General features: G+C 34.9%; 1 protein-coding gene across 6 annotated transcripts in view; it reads left to right on the forward strand.

The window, feature by feature from the left end:
• Window positions 1-19,684, forward strand: part of LOC106881088 (uncharacterized) — a 465,749-nt gene that overhangs the window by 327,178 nt on the left and 118,887 nt on the right. Inside the window, exon 1 of one of the 6 annotated variants that reach the window (XM_052972352.1) lies at window positions 18,398-18,588. The exons of the other annotated variants lie outside the window; for them this stretch is intronic. The gene's annotated coding sequence lies outside the window, so the exon portion shown is untranslated. Of the gene's footprint in view, window positions 1-18,397; window positions 18,589-19,684 lie in introns of those variants that run through there. 6 annotated transcript variants of the gene reach the window in all.

Genomic DNA, 19,684 nt, shown 5'->3' on the forward strand with positions numbered 1-19,684 from the left:
ACACACACACACACACACACACACACACACACACATATATTGATATATATGGATATATATATATGATACATATATATATATTTATATATATAAATATTATTATGTATTACATATTCATACATGCATACGCACATCATGCATATATGTGTGTTCATATGACTAAGTGCTGTGTGCTTTGTATGTTTTGTGTGTGTGTGTGTGTGTGTGTGTGTGTGTGTACAAACAGAAAGCATGTGTTTGTTAATTGTGTTTTCCTAATTCAAATATGTTTTTCAACGTATTTATCATAATTAAGTTACATATAGCTAATTAGAATAAAATAGATAATTGGATTTGTTCCCCATTTATCTCTCTATAACTTTTCATGTTTGCTCACGTAAGTGAAACTGTTCCTATTACGATGTATGTGTTTGTAACTATCTATGCATGTGTGGATTTGTCTGTGTACACATACACACACTCATTTGTGTATGTGTGTGTATATATATATATATATGTGTGTATATATATATATATACATATATATATATATATATATATATATATATATATATATATATATATATATATATATATATATATATATATACACACGCTTGTATGTATGTATACACAGACATGTATTTTGTATGTAGTATGTGAAATGTGTGCTTCTGTTTGCTTGTGTGTGTGTGTGTCTGTGTGTGTGTGCGTGTCCTGGAGTATTTAACGTGTCTATGTCTAAGTGTTTGTTTTGTATGTTTTATGTATTTTGAAAACCCTATAAGTTAATGTAAATATCTTAGTAAGAAAGGATGTGTGTGTGTGTGTGTGTGTGTGTGTAGTAATGTCTTTGCTTACATGACGTCTTACAAACTTAGTGTCAATATGAGTCATGTTTAGAATATTGATGATAGGAACAAAAATATTTCTGCTGAAATAAAGTCAGATCAGTTGTTTTTGTTAGTCATCTCTACTACTAGTAAAACAGTTATTGCTTTTACTTGTTTGCTTGAATGAATTTCATTCAGAAAGTACTAGAAGAAGGCAGTGCTCAAGTATGGCCTTATCCAGAATGGTGGTTAACATAAACCAAATAATTGATGAATATGATAAATAATGCTCATTATAATTATCATTTTAATGTTCACTTTTCCATTCTTGCATGAGTCAGACAGAATTCGTTTAGGAAGATTTTCTACAGTTGGATGCCCTTCCTGTTGCTAACCCTCACCTATTTCCAAGCAAGGTAATACTTTCCCCATAACCCCAGATGTGTTTTTCATGAAAGTTTGGAAATGAAGGACGCCACTTGTATGGTAGTGACTCTCATTTGCAGCTATCACATGATGTCAGGACAGGGAGACATGCATACACACATATGTGTGTGTGCCTAGCCATAAAAACCCCTACCCAAACAGACAGTGAAGCCTGGCACAGTATTCTGGCTTGCCAGCTCCTGTCACATTGTCCATCCCATGCCAGCTTGGAAAACAGACATTAAATGATGATGATAATGGCAGCAATAGTGATGATGATGATTATATTTGTGTTTTAGTTCTAAAGGTAACTGTGAATGAAGTAGTACTAAGTCTTCCAGTTCTGCAGTATAGTCCATAACCTACTGAGACTCTTCTATTTTCCACTGTTTTATCTAGGCGAAGAGTAACTATGAGATGAGGAAGCCTCTACATGGCTTTTCAACTTGCTAGAAGTAGCACTGAAATTCCTTGATACCACACTATTATCTTGAACAAGGAAGGACATATTGTATAATATTGCCCTCCATATACAATAGATGGGTTGGTCATGCCCAGATACACTTTTGATCATAAGTAAGCTCAACTAAGGACAATCAAGAGCTAAACTACAACTACTCTTTTACTCAATCCAAACACTGTATTCACTCACAATGTGTGTGCACATGCATGCGTGTGTGAATGTGTGAAGTCTCAATTTTGTGATTCTTGGTTCACATTGTGAATGGAATTTGGCTCACAGAAACTGTGTGGAAGCTTATTGTATACATGTTTATCTGTGTTCACTGGTGTAAACCAATGTGTCAAGTTGTGTTTCTCTATGCAAAAACTGTAACCTAACATTTATCAATTCGTTTTGCAAGATTCTTGATGTGAAATAGTGTGTTGAAACAGATATTGTTGTATTTTGGAATTTTTTTTTTCTTCCAAATAAACACATGCACTATATATTTTTTTCTTCACTCATTTATTGCTGTTCTTATTTTATTATTTTAACTCATGTCCATTGTCCGGAAATCTTTCATCACACATCTGTGACCTCTTCAGTGACACTTTTCATTTTCGTATGTGTTCTTGTTCCCCTTACTCCATTCTGTTCTTCTTAGATGTATCCTTATGTGTATCCTGTCTTAGAAGAACAGAATGGAGTAAGTGGAACAAGAACACACTTGAAAATGAAAAGTGTCGCTGAATAGGTCACAGATGTGTGACAAAAGATTCCCAGACAATGGACATGAGTTAGAATAATAAAATAAGAACAGTAATAAATGAGTGAAGAAAAAATATATAGTGCATGTGTTTATTCGGAAGAAGAAGAAGAAAATAAAAGACCATCCCAAAATACAATATGTAACCTAACACTTGCTGAAATAAATACCAGATTGAAATAAATACACAGTCAATGTGATTGAATACAGTCTCACATGGTTGCAGTTCAGTGACAAAACAAATATAAGTTACACAGATGTGGGTGTGTGGTGAGAAACTTTCTTCTCAGCCACATGGTTCCTGGTTCAGTCCCACAGTGTGATACCTTGGGCAAGTGTCTTCTACTATAGCCTCAGTCTGACCAAAGCCTTGTGAGTGGATATGGTGGACGGAAACTGAAAGAAACCCATCATAGATATATATGATGTGTATGTTTGTATCTGTGTTTGTCTTCCACCACTGCTTGACAACTGGCGTTGGTGTGTTTCCGTCCCCATAACTTACCGGTTTGGCAAAAGTGACTGACAGAATAAGTAACAGGCTTTAAAATTTAAAACAAAAGTACTAGGCTCAATACACCCAGCTAAAAAATTCTTCCAGGCAGTGCCCCAGCATGGCTGCAGTCTAATGGCTGAAACAAGTAAAAGATAAAAGAAGATACATTCAAACATGAGCGCATGTCCCACGCATACTCTGGCACACCCAAAACCCATACACACACACACACACACACACACAAGTGCCCACCACATTACCAAAATACTGCGTTCCTGAAAAATCTTACTATAACATAGTGTACTGTAATATTGATTTCAAATTTTGGCACAAGGCTAGCGGGTTTGGGGGAGGGGGCTACATCAATTAAATCAACCCCAAAAGGATGAAAGGCAAAGTCAACCTCAGCAGAATTTGAACTTAAAACTAAGCCTTTTACCCAGTGTGCTAATGGTTCTGCCAGCTTGCATCCTTTATAGTGTCCTGTAATCTACAACCTATTTTGCCATCAACTTCCATGGAAATCAGGGAACAGTTGATGTCAGTGGGAAAATACATTTCGCATTATGGGACTCTGTATTATGGTAAGGTCTGAGGGAACATGATGCTCCCAGAACAGAGGGGTGCCTGTGTGTACGTATATGTGTGTGTGTGTGTGTGTAATGAAGTATGACAAACTAAAATGAAAGGACACTTGAAAATAGAAACACTATTATAAATATATATATATATATATATATATATATATATTTTAAAATACATGTATATTAAATATTTAATGTGTGTAAATATATATATACATTATATATGTGTGTATATATATATATATATATATATATATATATATACATGCATATACATACATATCCATACACACACACACATCTGTTAGATCATTTCAATGTAGGAAATCTTAAGTGGATTTGTCATTCTGTAATAATTTGTCTCCACAGGTAGCAGCAGGTTGCTAAACTACATTGTAATGATACAAGACAGATTTTCTTCTTCATTCCTTAATAGCTCAGGTCAATATTGAAGTGGTAGTGGCAGTGGCAGTGATGGCGGCAGTGGCAATGGTAGCTGCAGTGGTGGCGGCGGCAGCGGTGGTGGTGGTGGTATCAGAATATTAAATATCAGAGGTGAGAAGGGAGCAAGATATGAGAACGAATTGTCAGGCTATAATAGCTTGGGTTAAAATGTGGGAGTTATGTATGAAAGGACATTAAAATCTGCAGTAATTTTATTTTATCCACTTATTTTTGAGGATGATGGTGGTAGGGGAAGATGTGGAAAGAGTTGTTTACTTAGATGTGAACACTTATATCATTCTGTGATGGCTCGTGTGAATACGGGAGAGTAAAAGTCCTCAATTGAAATTGTTTCATAAATACATTCTGAGCTATTATTGAAAGACATCTATCTTCTCTCACTAGCCACGTACAGTGTTAGCATATTACTGGTTTTTATTGTGCAAGTTCCTCTGAATGATGAATATTTTTGTTTTAACTTGACTTCTATGAGATTTGAACTTTCCAAAGTAATATATATTAGCACTTGTACTGAGCTTTACAGATTGACACTTCTGCAAACACCTACTGTACTGTGCTGCTAATAGACTTCATTACTGATCTTAGATGACTTCTGTAATAAAGCATCTTAACCCCTTTGTGGCCATATATGTAATAAAATAACATTGTAATACAATTAATCTACAATTGATTTTGATGATAATTGAGAATTTGGAACGATTTACAGAAACGTTCTTGCATAAAATTATAACAAAAGGGTTTAATTTAAACCACTGGTTTTCGACCATTTTTTGCCTATGAACCTCTTTGATTCCTATTTAACTCAGGTGGACCTTCATAGCAATTCGATATTTAAAAGAAACCTTATTGTATATTTATAATCAAATATTATTAGGAATCATACTGGTGCTAGGAAGGGTATCCAGCCATAGAAACCATGCCAAATCAGATTGGAACCCGGTGTAGCCCTCCAGCTTACCAGTTCCAGTCAAATTACATTGTGGGCCACTTTAATCACAGAAAGTCTTTTGAGGGCCGCTTGTATACTTTATGCACTAATAATTAGATAATCAAATTACAGAATCAAGAATTTTTCATACTTTTCGTTTGTTTAAAATTATAGAATTGTTGGCTATTGCTTTATTGCCACTTATAAATTTTAAATTTATTTTGAAACAAATGTTTTACACAAACAATCTTATTTTGAAATTAAACACAATACTACAAGAAAGTATCAAGTGGGCCACAAGATAAAAGTCTGTGGGCCACATGCAGCCTGCAGGCCTCAGGTTGGCCAGCCCTGGTCTAACCCATACCAACATGGAAAGCAGACATTAAGTGATGATGACGATGTATTAAAAATTGTTAAAATATTTTATGTATTGTGGAAGTATAACCAATTTATTGCATGTAAATTTTAAGAACAAAATCTTATATGTACTTCCAAGGGCCATGTGAACCCAAGTTGAAAATCACTGATTTAAATATTAAACAATATAGAATAGGTAGTTTTGTATTGGATAACTTACATAATATTCTGTAATCTGTTGAAGATTTTGTATTGTTGTTCTTGTTGATTAGCCACTAGTATGCCCTAATCTAGCAGATCTATGACCAAAAGTATTCCAGTCTTAACCATACCTCTACTGCCTCCCTGACATAGTATATCTAGGGATTATATTAGCTAATGTGTTCTTAATTTTTTTTAGAAAGTAGTGTATGCTTTGAGGAAAGTTTCGTTACTAATTTTAGAAGGTTGACTGCATACAGGCTCCCTCATTGTCCAATTGTCTACTTTGTAGAAATTTTCAGGGTGGGTACATTGGAGGTTTTTTTACTTGATAGTTTCTTTCAATCTTAGGATAGATTTGAACTCAACACTGTGATACATTAATTTTGATATAGAGACAGACAGCCTTAGCTATTTTCAGCAATGGTGCTGTCAAATGTATGTTCACTGGTTTGAATTCCTTATCTTTTAAAGATGTTAAAGTCCATGATTACAAGAGGTGTAGTCTGAAGTAGATTGCTACCTAAAGGGTTAAAAGTCTTGCATGTCTCCAATCCATTTCCGAAGACAGTGGTAATATTTCACTGGTACTGGCATTAATGCTTCAATGCTCTTATTTTCTTCACCTACTTCCTCTAAACAGGTTCATTTCAGTCACTTGTTTCACTGATATTTGTTTTCAAATTATCATCTAATCTAGTTTGTTTTATATATTTATTTATTTTTCCTTCGTTTCTATTTTACTGTAAATAGCCACATTAAACCTTCCATTGGAACTAATTTCAGTGGTCTGTGTTGATATCCATTGCTACAGACCATTGGGCTGTGGCAGCGAGCTATTAGCAAATGAACAACATAATGTAGTTGTAGTTGGAAGAAATATTTCCTCACTTAAAGTTGAAGTTATTTTTGCAATACATTGCTGTTAAAATGTCTTTATATCAATCTTTCCATAATGAGTAAATTTGTTATTCTTATGTGTTTTGTGTATTTTTTTTTTTTTTAATATGTAAAAGAATATTGATTTCAAATTCTATTAAAGAACCATTCTTCAAGGTCCCAAGTAATTTGCTTCTATGTAAAACATATTCCTGTGGTAGCTTTTTCTAATTAATAAATATTTATAAATAGATTGTAATGAAGTAAACTAATCAATGTCTACAAATATAGACTGTCTCGTTAGTGTCACTATGATTTCTATATTTGGATATGTCCAACATTGAACACACATCCTATTTCAATCATTTCTGAGCATTTATCAGTATTATCATTAAAAATGTTCTTAAATTTGAACCATACATAGTTAGCAATCGAAAATTCCCTTGTTGGGCTGCAAAGGCACCAGAGAATATATCATGGAAGCACATCCTGGCCTAGTCAACATAATGAAGGCTATTTCTCTCTCTCTCTATCTCTCTCTCTCCATCTTTCCCGCCCTCCATCTATCCTCTCTCTCTCTCTCTCTCTCCCTTCCTTCCCTCTATGTATCTTTCTTTCCCTCTCCATCTATTCCCCCCCCCCTCTCTCCTAAGGTCAGAGCTTAATCTAGTATCCATGGCATATAAATAACTGAGATTACAAAACACTCCACTGAACTGGATGCTAAGTCCATCACAGGAGTAACTTCCAAGCTATTACTGAAACTCTTTTGCAGCCGAGTAGACTGGAGCAGCATGGACATGAAGTGTTTTGCTCAAGTACACAACACACAATCCTGTCCAAGAACTGAAACTACAATCTTACAATCATGAGTGCAACACCCTAACCACTTGGCCATGTGCCTTCCCTGTATCTATATTTTGTATCTTATATTTCGTATTTATACCTTCTTTCTTTCTTGCCTTTAACCCTCCAACGCGGAGTATAGGCCACTTATAATTGAATTCCATGTCGCATAATTTTCGCTCTGGAATTATCTCTAATCTTCCATTGGTCAGGGTTCACATTGAAAAAGTTTCTCTGTAAAGCATAAGCCTACGGCCAGCATTTACCCATGCAGAAAGTTCCCATCGTCACACCACTATATTGTCCAAAGGCAGAACAAGAGCCAATACAGTTTAGCATTAATGTTGTTGCAGTCAAAAAGAGGATATAAAGAGCTGGAACAAATATTTCCAAGTATTTTGTCTGGTGCTTCTAACAATTGTGCCAAATCACTGCCCTAGATGAGTACTTTATTTCGTTGGCCCTGGAAGGGTGAACAAACAACAACATTGACCTCGGTGGGAATTGAAATCAGAACTGAAAGAACCAGTTGAAATGCTGCAAGGAATTTTATCTGATGCTCTAACAGTTCTGTCTATCCACCAATTTTACTCTTGCGATATATAAATAAAATGACTAATTAGTGTTACATGAAATTTTCACACAAAAAAGACTGCTGTTATCAATTCCAAATCAACTGTGATCTATAGGCCTATGATCAGAAACATTCCAGATGTGACTATCCAGTCTTTTTTTTTTTCAGAAGGCAAGCACTTTTGTATGACAAGGTAGCTAAAACAAAGCAAAGAAGATAGTATATCAGAATACATTAGCTTATGTATGTATTTTTTTTAAAGATATTTTAAGATATTCTTAAGGTAAGCTGTGATATGAGGGAGATTTACCTGCTATTTCTAGTAGGTAAATGCACCCTCGTTGACTTAATGTAAAAGGGTTTGCAACATCTAGAAAATATTAGATCCTTTTTTTTCCCTTTCATAGAACATATTTCAGCATTCTATTAGCAGAAATGTATTTGTCTGCAAGTAAATGCTCGGTTTAAAACTACAAAAGCAAAAATATTAATAAGTCACCATCACATGCTACGGTTTGTGGTGGAAAAAAAAAGAGAAAAACAGAAAAAAAAAAACAACAGCCATAGCATGTGATCATGATGAATGAAGAGCATTTAGCTTTTGAAACTTTTTATTCCAGTTATACAGATTATATAGCATTACTATTTTCTTTCCTGTATGGCTGGTTTAGCTGACATATATGGCCAACCAGACTCAGCTAGCATCGAAAAACCCAGCTGAATTAACTGACATCATTATCATCATCATCATTGCTAACATCATTATTTCCCCATGCTATTGATCATTTTCCCTTTCATTATGAACACCTTACTTATTTATGCCCAATATTTAATTTTTTCCCCTCGATTTCATTACTTTTGTTTACTTAATATTTTTAAGTTTCCCAACCTCTATCCAGTTTTACAGTATTTGTATGTGTGTCTTCCTTACTCTGTTTGTATGTATATACTTTTTACTGTGTTTGTGCATGTCTGTTATTTATTGCATGTTTATATAGGTGTTCTTTATTACGTTAGCATGTGTTTCTTTTCCTGCGTTTGTATGTGTTTTTCACTATATCTGTATGCGTGTGTATTCTTTACTACATTTGTATGTATGTGTTTTTTTACTGTTTATACATGTGGTCTTTACTGTGGTTGTATGTGTGTGTTCTTTACAGTGTATGTGTATGTTCTTGCTGTATTTGTGTGTGTGTGTGTTCGTGTACAATTATTTTTTATTTATATATTTATTTACGCTTTAATGAAATACAATTAACAACTGTAGAGGTTTATTGAAGATTTGACTCTCAGAATAATATCCAATAAGATTATGGTTCGCTAAATTCAGTAGAAATGATTGAGCTAAAAACGTACAAGGGTTTGAAACCTCAGCAAGGAATCTTTTACATGGTCACTCAATCTGCTGAAAACAGCAACCAAACTTCCTTTGAAACACTAGCTTAAAAAAGAGGAGCACATTGGGAATTTTAAGCTGAGATACACTAAAATGAGGGATGGCCATGGCTGGAATATCTTTGGTCATAAATCTTCTCATACAAAGTTGATTTTTGTGTCAATCCTTAACTAAATATTGCAAGATGTTTTTTTTTTTTTTTTTTTTGTACTTTACTATTCCTTCCACCACCATCGCTATGTTTCTGTTTTGTAATTAAATCAATTCCAGAATTTTAACTGGTACTAATTTTATCGGTCCTTGAAATATAACCTGCCGAATGTACTAACTTTTGATACCTTAAAAATATTGGTTTCAAATTTTGGTACAAGGCCAGCAATTTGGGGGAGGGAGAAAGTCGGTTACATCAACCTGATTGTCCAGCCAGTACTTATTTTATCAACCCCCAAAAGGATGAATGGGAAAGTTGAACTCAGAAGTGATTGAACTCGGAACATAAAGACAGATCAAATACCACTGAGCGTTTTGTCTGATGTGATAACAATTCTACCATCTTGCTTCTGTAATAATAATAATCTTTTCTACTGAACACACAAGGCTTGAAATTTTGTGAAAGAGGGCTTGTTGATTTATATCAACCCCAGTACTTGACTATTATTTATTTTATTAACCCTGAAAGGATAAAAGGCAGGATTGAACTCAGAGCGAAAAAATGGGTTAAATGCTGTTAAACATTTCATCTGATGTGCTAACAATTCTACCAGTTCGCCACCTTTACCATAATAATAATGGTTTCAAATTTTGGCGCAAGGGCAACAAGTTTGTGGGAGGGAGTAAGTCGATTAAATCGACCCTAGTTTGCAACTGGTACTTATTTCATCAACCCTGAAAGGATGAACGGCAAAGTTGCTTCATAGTGTAAAGATGGGTGAAATGTTGCAGAACATTTTGTCCAGCATGCTAATGATTCCGCCATCTTGCTGCCTTTACTGTAATAATAATAATAATAATAATAATAATAATTACTACTTCTGCTTTTATTGCTACTACTAACTAGCACAAAGCCTATACATTTTGGAGGTCTTCTTCCTTTATAATTCCATCCACATCTAGTTTTAATCTCCCACTGGAATAATTAAAGGTAAAATTGACATCAGCATGATTCAAATTCTGGGAATAGAGGTATGTTACAAAGTAATATCAGAAGGCATTTCGTTTGAAGCTCTGCTGAGTCTGCAATTCATCACTTTAATAATGATAATAATCTCGTTCCACTAAACATATATAGCGAGTCAGATGCATGTATCGGTGATAACAGGCGTTGCAATTCTTTATACTTATTACTAACACTAATTCAATAAGGATGATTAAAAATGTTCCATATATAATTTACTTTCTGTATTTCTCATTATTTATTTATCTCGGAACAAATGAAACAATCTTGTTTCTTCCCATTTCTGTCATGTTCCATAGATTGAATCCCCATAATTTTAATTCTTCTAAATCTGATGTCTCTTCAATATCATTTACGTAATATGTTTGAAGTAGATGAAAATATATTTCTTTATATGAATTATATAAATATATTCATATACATAAGCATGTATGTGTGTGTTCCTTTGTTTTGGGTTTTTTGTTTTTGTTTTTGTTTTTTTTACTAAAACGTCACTGTGCTCAATATGTATTGGCTGAAGATATGTGTACAGTGTATGTGCAAATTTGAATTACATTCCCAAATTTTAAAGTTTCATACAGCCATTCTGGCATTCATCATTGTTTGTAAGGTCATATGTGTGCATATATATATATAAGGTATATATGTACCTATATGCATACACACACACACACATGTATGTATATATACATATATTGTTGAAATCATTAGAATTTGTAGTTTCAAGAACATGGAATAATTCCTTTTTGAGAATTAGTTCTCAAAGTACATACAATGCTATAAATAACATGTAAATGTTAAGATTAAAAACCCTTTTGGATAGATAGGGTTTTCCAATGTAAAATTTACATGCCATTTACATGTACTTGGAGAACCAATTCCAAAAAGAATTTATGTATATTTATGTGTGTGTGTGTGTGTGTGTTTGTATACATGCACACACAGTGTGCAGTTGATGTCATTGAAACATGCGTAGATCCACGAAAGAATGTTATTCAATCTACATTCTCATGATTATTATTAATACTATATATACATACATATACATGCACACACCCATATTATCGTCATCATCATCATCAACATCATGCCTTTACTTTTCCATGCTTGCATGGGTCAGATGAGGTTTGTTAAGACATTTTCCTATGGTCAAACACTCTTCCTGTTGCTAGCCCTCACCTGTTTCCAAACAAGTCAACATTTTCACAGAAGGTGGGAGATGAAAAATGTAGCTTGTATGACAGTGATACTCGTTTACAACCATCACATGATGTCATGAAAAGAGTATGCACAAGCATACACTCACTCACACACACACGCACGGTACTCTTCTTTAAGTTCCAATCTACCAAATCCATTTGCAAGGCTTTGGTTAGCCCAGAGCTGTGGTAGAATACACTTGCTCAAGATGACACACAGTAGAATTGAACCCAAGGTCACATGGTTGGAAAACAAACTTTTTAACTATACAGCCATGCCTACATCTGTTCACACACACACACACACACTTATATATATATATATGTGTGTGTGTGGTGTTTGCACATGTGTGTGTGCGTGTTTGTATGTATATATAATATGATCATGCAAATTCTGTGTGACAAAGTGAAGAGCACTCCAAGCAAAGGATCTAAGAGCTATTTTTCTTTATCTATTTATTTTTTCTGCAAATATAGAATCATGTCACTCCATGTTTTTCATAGTTTCAAAGATACTCAAACATTTACTTTGTTAGGAAGCACCGGCAGTAGGAGTCAACTGATGTCTGCCAATAACTACTCAATCACTTTAAGTATCTTTGAAACTATTAGTAACATAAATTGACAGGTTTCTGTAATTGTAAAAAAAAAAAAATAGACATCCTGTTGTTTGTATGTGTGTGTGTCTGTGTGTGTACATGTGTGTCTCTGGACAGGAAGGAAAATAGTGAACATATGTGGTTGTGTTTATTTATTCATTCGAAGCTGGTATTTCTGAGTTCAAATCCTGTATCCTGTCACTAAAAAAGCAAATCTTAGAGGATCCAATAAAACAGTATAGGTTTGGAAATCCCTTAATCTAGTGCCCAAGTATTTCAGCTTATCACTCTTAATGGGTACACACACCAGCTGATAGTAGAGAATGCAAAGGAGACTTTCTGGTCCTGTGCAATTGCTCTTTCTTTCACACATATGAACTACAGAAAAATGTACTCAAGACGTTCTAGCATTTACTTAACCTCACTGGCAGGATTAGCTGAAATTTTTACAATTGCTGTATTTCCTTGCACTCCATTTCCTCCTAAGGAAAATGTTAGTCAACTTCAGATAAGTATTTGTGCAATTTTCTTTTAAGATCTATAAATTCAACCTTTTTATTTTATTTTATTTTTAACAAGTGCTTATGTAGTGTAAAGGCTGAAAGAAATGACATTAACCAAAATAATAGCAAAAGTAACCACTGATAACACGGTGTAACACAATTTTTGCCCTTGGGTAGCAACTGTTATTTCCTATTTGCTTATCCCTAGAAAGTATGAGAAATGACTATATTTCCTTCAAACTTTGCTTTTGTTATGATATTTATTCAAACCTCAAAGAATCCCTCTCAACACATGGCTATGATGCTTTTCCGCTACTCCTGCTCATGATCAGAGATGCGCACATTGTCAGCCACTATGGAGTTCAAGGGGTTACGGTCAAGCAACTGACAAGCAGGTAAATCTGTGTTACAGAGCAGATATCTGCTTCAGTGCTGAATCTCTCTGAAATGTAATTGAAAATAGGTCAGTTTCAAGACATTGATGTCCAGGTCACAAAAGTAAAGTTTGAAGGGAATAGTAGTCATTTCGTTTGATTTCTAGATAGAAGCAAATTGGAAAGAACACTTACTGACCAAACACAAAAAAAAAAAGTTTAAAATTTTGTTGCACAGTGCAATTGAACTTACAGTACATATCTTAGGGAACTTTGTGTTAATTCTTATGCTATGGTCAAGATGCATTAAGCATCAGGTAACATTTATTCTTTATTAAGCACCTGACTGTGGCCTCATTCATTAGACAACAAATACATTAGTTTCTGTCTATGTTCGGAAAACACATTTTTCAGTTCTATCATTGTTTTCCTTGTTGGAAATTTGTTTACATTTTATGATTGCTGAATTTGATTCCTTGAGCACGTAGAATTATTAGAATGTCCCTTCATGTTCTGAGTTCAAATCCCTTTGAGGTCAGCTTTGCCTTTTATCCTTCTAAGGTCAATAAGATAAAGAATTAGTGAAGTATCTGGGTTAAATTAATATATTTATAATGTATCCTAGATGTGAATAAAATTATAGTAGTTGAGTAAGATTAACTATTGAACAAAGAATAGAAGTGCAGACACAATATATATATATATATATATATATATATATATATATATATGGATGGATGGATAGATAGATAGACAGAGACAGACAGACAACACACACACACACAGAGGTACCATATGGCCAAATGGTTAAGAAGTTTGCTTTTGTTTTGCAACCATGAGGTCCCTGATTCCATACCACTCAGTGTTATCTTCCACAAAAGTCATTTTTCTATAGTCCTGGGCCAATCCTTGTGAATGGAATTTGGTAAACCGAAGCAGCATAGACGTCCTTCAGGTGAATTGTACCTGCAGTTTCAAAGACATGTAACCCTGTCACACAGTGTAACATACTGACTCTGCCTGAGAATTACATTACAAATGCGCTTGTCAGTGGGATGCTCAACTAATTACACGGTAATTGAATGACAGGTAATTCAGTTGATCATAAAACTGAATCCATATTAAAACTAATGGAGAGCCATCATCTATATATGCAATATAATTGAAAATGAATGTAAGGTATCTTACATTTATTTCAATGATGTATATTACAGTTGTTTGATCAAAAGAACTATATTCATTGAATAATTGTGTAAGTAGCTGAGTTACTGCACAGACATTCTTTGTGATAAAACTTGCACTTTAGACGACAGATGTAGTCCATCCAGTGTACTTTACCACAGTCTCCATCCATGTGGCTGTATTTTACTCAGAAACCTTTGGTCATATTGGAACTCAGGTAGAAGATACTACTCAGCAAGACTGTGAAGCAGACTTTTTAATCATTTGATCATTTGGCCATGTCTCCTTGTCATCGTCATCATTTTCTTCTTCTTCTTCCTCTTCCTCCTTCTTCCTCCTTCTTCCTTCTTCGTCTTCCTCTTCCTCCTTCTTCCTCCTTCTTCCTTCTTCGTCTTCCTCTTCCCTTCCTCTTCTTCTTTCTCCTCTTCCTCCTCCTCCTTCTTCCTTCTTTGTCTTCCTCTTCCCCTCCTCTTCTTCTTTCTCCTCTTCCTCTTTCTCCTCTTGCTCCTCCTCTTCTTCTTCCTCCTCCTCCCCCCTCTTCCTCCTCCTCCTTCTCCTTCTTCTTCTCCTCCTCCTCCTCCTCCTTCTTCTTCTTCTTCTTCTTCTGCTGCTGTCTGTTTTCCATGCTGGCATGGGTTGCGCTGTTTGACAGGAAGTGGTGAGTTAGAGAACTGTGTCAAGCACTGTTTGTTTTGACAAGGTTTTTACTGCATATGTATATGTGTGAGGTGTATGTATATAAGTAAGAGGTATATGTATATTTGTGCCTCCATACATTGTTGGTATATATGCATGCAGCAACAATGTCCGCCTAATTCTTAAGTTGTTCAAATTCATATCATTCCTATTTACCAGACCAACAGTGAAAGATTTTTTTTGTCTGTGGCCATAATATTTTTTGAGGCAGTTTAAGGACTACTACAGTGACAAGTGTTTCCTGTAAAAGTTATGTGGTGAAATTTTAGGGAAGTTTAGCTTCTATTTCTAACAACTCAAGTAACCACAAAAAGGTTCCCTCGTTTACTCAGTAACTCTTAGGTAGACACTGCATTTGATAGCATTCGGTACTATGTGGGTCAATAGTTCTGTGGACGTGATGTGTGGATCTGTTATCTTCTAATATCAAGACTGATTTCTCTTATCAACTTAATGTCATGAACAACAAGAGACAAGCCCCTGGATCTGTATATTCTCGTGATTCAGAAAGAAGGCATGTATTATTATAAATAGGTGTGAGAACATGTATGGATATGTATTTACTTGTCAATTTAATTAGTCATATAATAATTGATTTTGTTATTATATGCATTAATTATGTTTTGTTAATTTAATTGTAACGTATTCAGTGCGGCTTTTCTTAACATTTTATTATATTTAAAAATAAACTGAAATGTTTCAATTGACAAAACACACTAACATGCATGTGAATGCATGCACGCATGCACACACACACACACACATAGAGAACTCCCATCTTTTTGTCAAAGACTACTTCTAAGTTAAATTAATTTGGAAATTAGCAGCAAATTTGCTAGATAGATGCATGATCTCCCAGAAATATTCCAGCAGAAAGCTTATTTTGTTTCTGGTATGTCCATATTTTTGTCACACTTCAGATGTGTTTTGCTGATGACTCTACATCTTTACAATTAAGATGGACCTACTTCGTTTTGATGGCAAACAGACTGTAACTTCATAATAACATTTAGTTTGCAGAAGTTGTTCAGCGGGCATGGTTGTGTGGTAAGAAGTTTGCTTCTCAACCACATGGTTTTGGGTTCAGTCCCACTGTTTGGCACCTGGGGCAAGTGTTCTCTACTGTATCTCCAAGCCAACCAAAGCCTTGTGAGTGAATTTGGTTGACAGAAACTGAAAAATTCCCATCACATATATAAATATATATCAGTAATTATTTGGACTTTGGGTATATTTCTGTTAGTATTCCGATTGAAGTACATTCACCGTTTGGGCTACCTGATGTCATTTTCACTGGATCTATGTCAGGAAATCTGCGGTGTTCATTTGGTTTATAATTGATGAGGGAAACAGAAACACAGCTAGATGCACAATATCCTACCTGTAAGGGACTTGCAGGATGGGTTGAAATGATTGTCATGTTGAATAAAGATTCATAGCAAATCCGTTTTCCATTTCCATCATCAATTATTTATTTCTTTATTGCCCACAGGGGGCTAAACATAGAGGGGATAAACAAGGACAGACAAGGGGATTAAGTCAATTACATCGACCCCAGTGATTAGCTGGTACTTACTTAATCGACCCCGAAAGGATGAAAGGCAAAGTTGGCCTTGGCGGAATTTGAACTCAGAACTTGAATTTGAATGGCAGATGAAATACCTCTAGGCATTTCACCCAGCGTGCTAACGTTTCTGCCAGCTCAATTATGAATATATATATGTAGATAGATTGTTAGGCAGGCAGGCAGGCAGGCAGGCAGGCATGCATACATACATCTATGTGTGTCTTTGTGTTTGTCCCCCACCACCCGTTGACAACCAAAGTTGGTTTGTTTATGTCCCCATAATTTATCTGTTCAGTAAAAAAAAAAGACTGAAAAAAATAAGTATTAGGCTCTAAAAAATATAAGTATTGGAGTTGATTGATTTGACTAAAACCTTTCAAAGTAGTGCACCAGCATGGCCACAGCCAAATGACTGAAACAAATCAAAGATAAGAGATGAAAGAAATCACGAAAGGTTTTCCAACGAAACATTTACCTTCAAACAGTTTCATACAGAAGAAAATTTGTTTGGGGATCCTTGCATCGCATCTCCCCAAAATTTCCAACCCATTTATGCTGTCGTTTCTTCACCCTTTAGCATTCACAGTATTCACTCTCGCAAATGTAATGTTTATCAAGCTGGCAGCATCGAAAGCACACCAGGCAGACATACTTAGTAGTATTTCATCTGTCTTCACATTCTGGGTTCAAATTCCACCGGGATCGACTTAGCCTTTCATCTTTTCGGGGGTCAATAAACTAAGTACCAGTGAAACACTAGGGGGTCAGTGTAATCAACTAATATCCTCCCGCAAAAATTTCAGGCTTTGCGCCTTTAGTAGAAAAGATTTATTCACATTGTTTTTAATTAATCATGCATCATCTTGAAGCTTTGAGATTCTGATGAGGTAACTGTTTATTTTTAGAATGACATTGTAGAATAGGTATGAGAGGCCAGATCTGGCCAATTTGAACATAAAACATGTAGAATACTTTGGCCAGATATGGTCGGTTAAAATGCTAAAGGGTTTATGACAGTTTCAACTCAGCTGCCACTTATCCATTTACTGCTTAACTCCAAATGAATCCTGGTTTAGCAGATCTTCGAGCAAAGGCATTCCAACCATGACTATCTCCTCATGAGTATATTATCAAATGTATCCTATTTTTTTAAGATAATCAGGTGTGGTTTGATTGCATTTGGCTGTTATTTCTAGCTGCCATGTAAATGATCTCTAAAAGTGCTTAGCTTTCTCTATGGAATAATCAGAATCTTCTATAGAAAATGCTGTGGCTGAAATATTTAATTAATAAACATGCCAGATGTATGTTACTCTGCATTCTGCCTCATAACAATACAGTAAGAACAATGGCTTGCCAGACAGCAAGTTTGATGCCAACAATGAACAATTGTGATGAATGTTACAAATATGATAATAGAGACAACCAAAATATGTCATGGCTTTAGCTGCTCCATTAGCGATCTCACTGCACAATCATTCTCCAATGCCTAGCCACCAATTGAGTGGGTTATTATTTTGGCTTTTTTACTTTCTCATATTGCCTATTTACATGGATAGTACAAGACACTCCTAACCAGGTGGGAGTTGATACATGACTCAAGTGTGCGTGTGTGATACTGATTGAGGAATTAACAGTGTTTAAGCTGCATCTGGAATGATGTTTCTGTGTAGCTGAAACAGCTTCTCTTTACTGCAGATATACATTCCATTGTTATCAGTATGTAGGTTGTTAAGAACTCAGAAATTAGCTGAAGGTGTTTAAAACTCTAGTATGTTTTTCCAATCACCATGTTTTAAAATTTGGGTGTGTGCTATTGACTCATAGGCTTGAAATAGATAATGGCTAAGATTAAAAGTTCAAGTAACTAGGAAGGGCTACAAGAAGGAAAAAAAAAACAAAAAAAAAACTTCAGCTACATCAAGGTTGTGGTCTTTATTTATCTGTGACAGTAAGAAGCCAGTAATACTATTCTAGTAAATTAATACAGAGATAATGAGTACACAGAAGGCACAATGGAATTTGTAGTGAAGTGACAACAGTAAACCAGAATTTCTGGTGTTGAAGCAGCTACCTGAAATTGTATATCATGGACTACTTCGATGGCTTACTGGAAGTTGTAAGTATGTTTGCCATAGCAGGATTATGTTAGGATTAGCAGTATTTGAAGTTATTGTTTAAGTGTTTGCAGTCGTTTAACCCTAGGTCATACCTGATTGAGCAGACTGAAGCTCAAAGGCATTCCAGTCATGACCAAGCATCTCATCAGTTTATATAAGTATCTAGGATTATATATAACCCAGTGAGCCAATTTCTTTCATAAACCAGCAGAATGCAACTCCTGGTAAATTTGGCTGCTATTTTTAGCAGGTTGAATGAACATTGACTAGATTCAGTTTATCTTCATTTGGTGCATATTCTTGCTGTGTTCTCTTAAGATTGTTTCAAATATTTATATTGAAACAGAAGTATACCATGTGTACCTAAACTCGTGTTACACACAAGGAGTTTACAACAATACTCAAGTTATAAATTTCTTTCATGTTTTTATCTTCCTCTCTCTCTCTCTCTTTCTCTTTCTCACACACACACACACACACACAGACACACGCAAACATATATTCATAACAAAAGTATTAGAGTTTTAGAAACCAAGTCAGCTATCCCGCTCATTGAATCAACAATTATATGTTGATATATAAACACTACCACCAACCATTCTTCCATTGCTATGTGTTTCCTATCTCGCTAGTCTCAGGGGGGTACTGCATAAACCATGGGCATTACTGCTCTGCACCACTAATCCATCGGGTGTGGAGGGGATGTGAAAACATCAGCAACAACAAAAAAATCCCGAGATTACTGTTCTGGTAAATTGGAATCAAAATTAAAAGTAGATGTTTTGCAACAGTGACTACAGAATGGAAGATAGACAAATGAAATATGAACAGATACACAACACCAATATGTAAATATGAATAAGATTACACCTATGTTTGTACTTTTACGCACATGTACAGATATCTATAATAACTATTTGAAAGATGAGAGAGAACAGAAAAATTCGCTTAATGCTTTTTCAGTATCCTGTTGCACCTTGGATGTTTGCGTATGTATGCATGTACATGTGTGCATATATGTATATATGTGTGTGTGTGTGTATGTATATATATATATATATATATATATATATATATATATATATATATATATAT

The sequence above is a fragment of the Octopus bimaculoides genome, chromosome 13, assembly GCF_001194135.2.
Source record: "Octopus bimaculoides isolate UCB-OBI-ISO-001 chromosome 13, ASM119413v2, whole genome shotgun sequence".
Taxonomy (NCBI): Eukaryota; Metazoa; Mollusca; class Cephalopoda; order Octopoda; family Octopodidae; genus Octopus; species Octopus bimaculoides.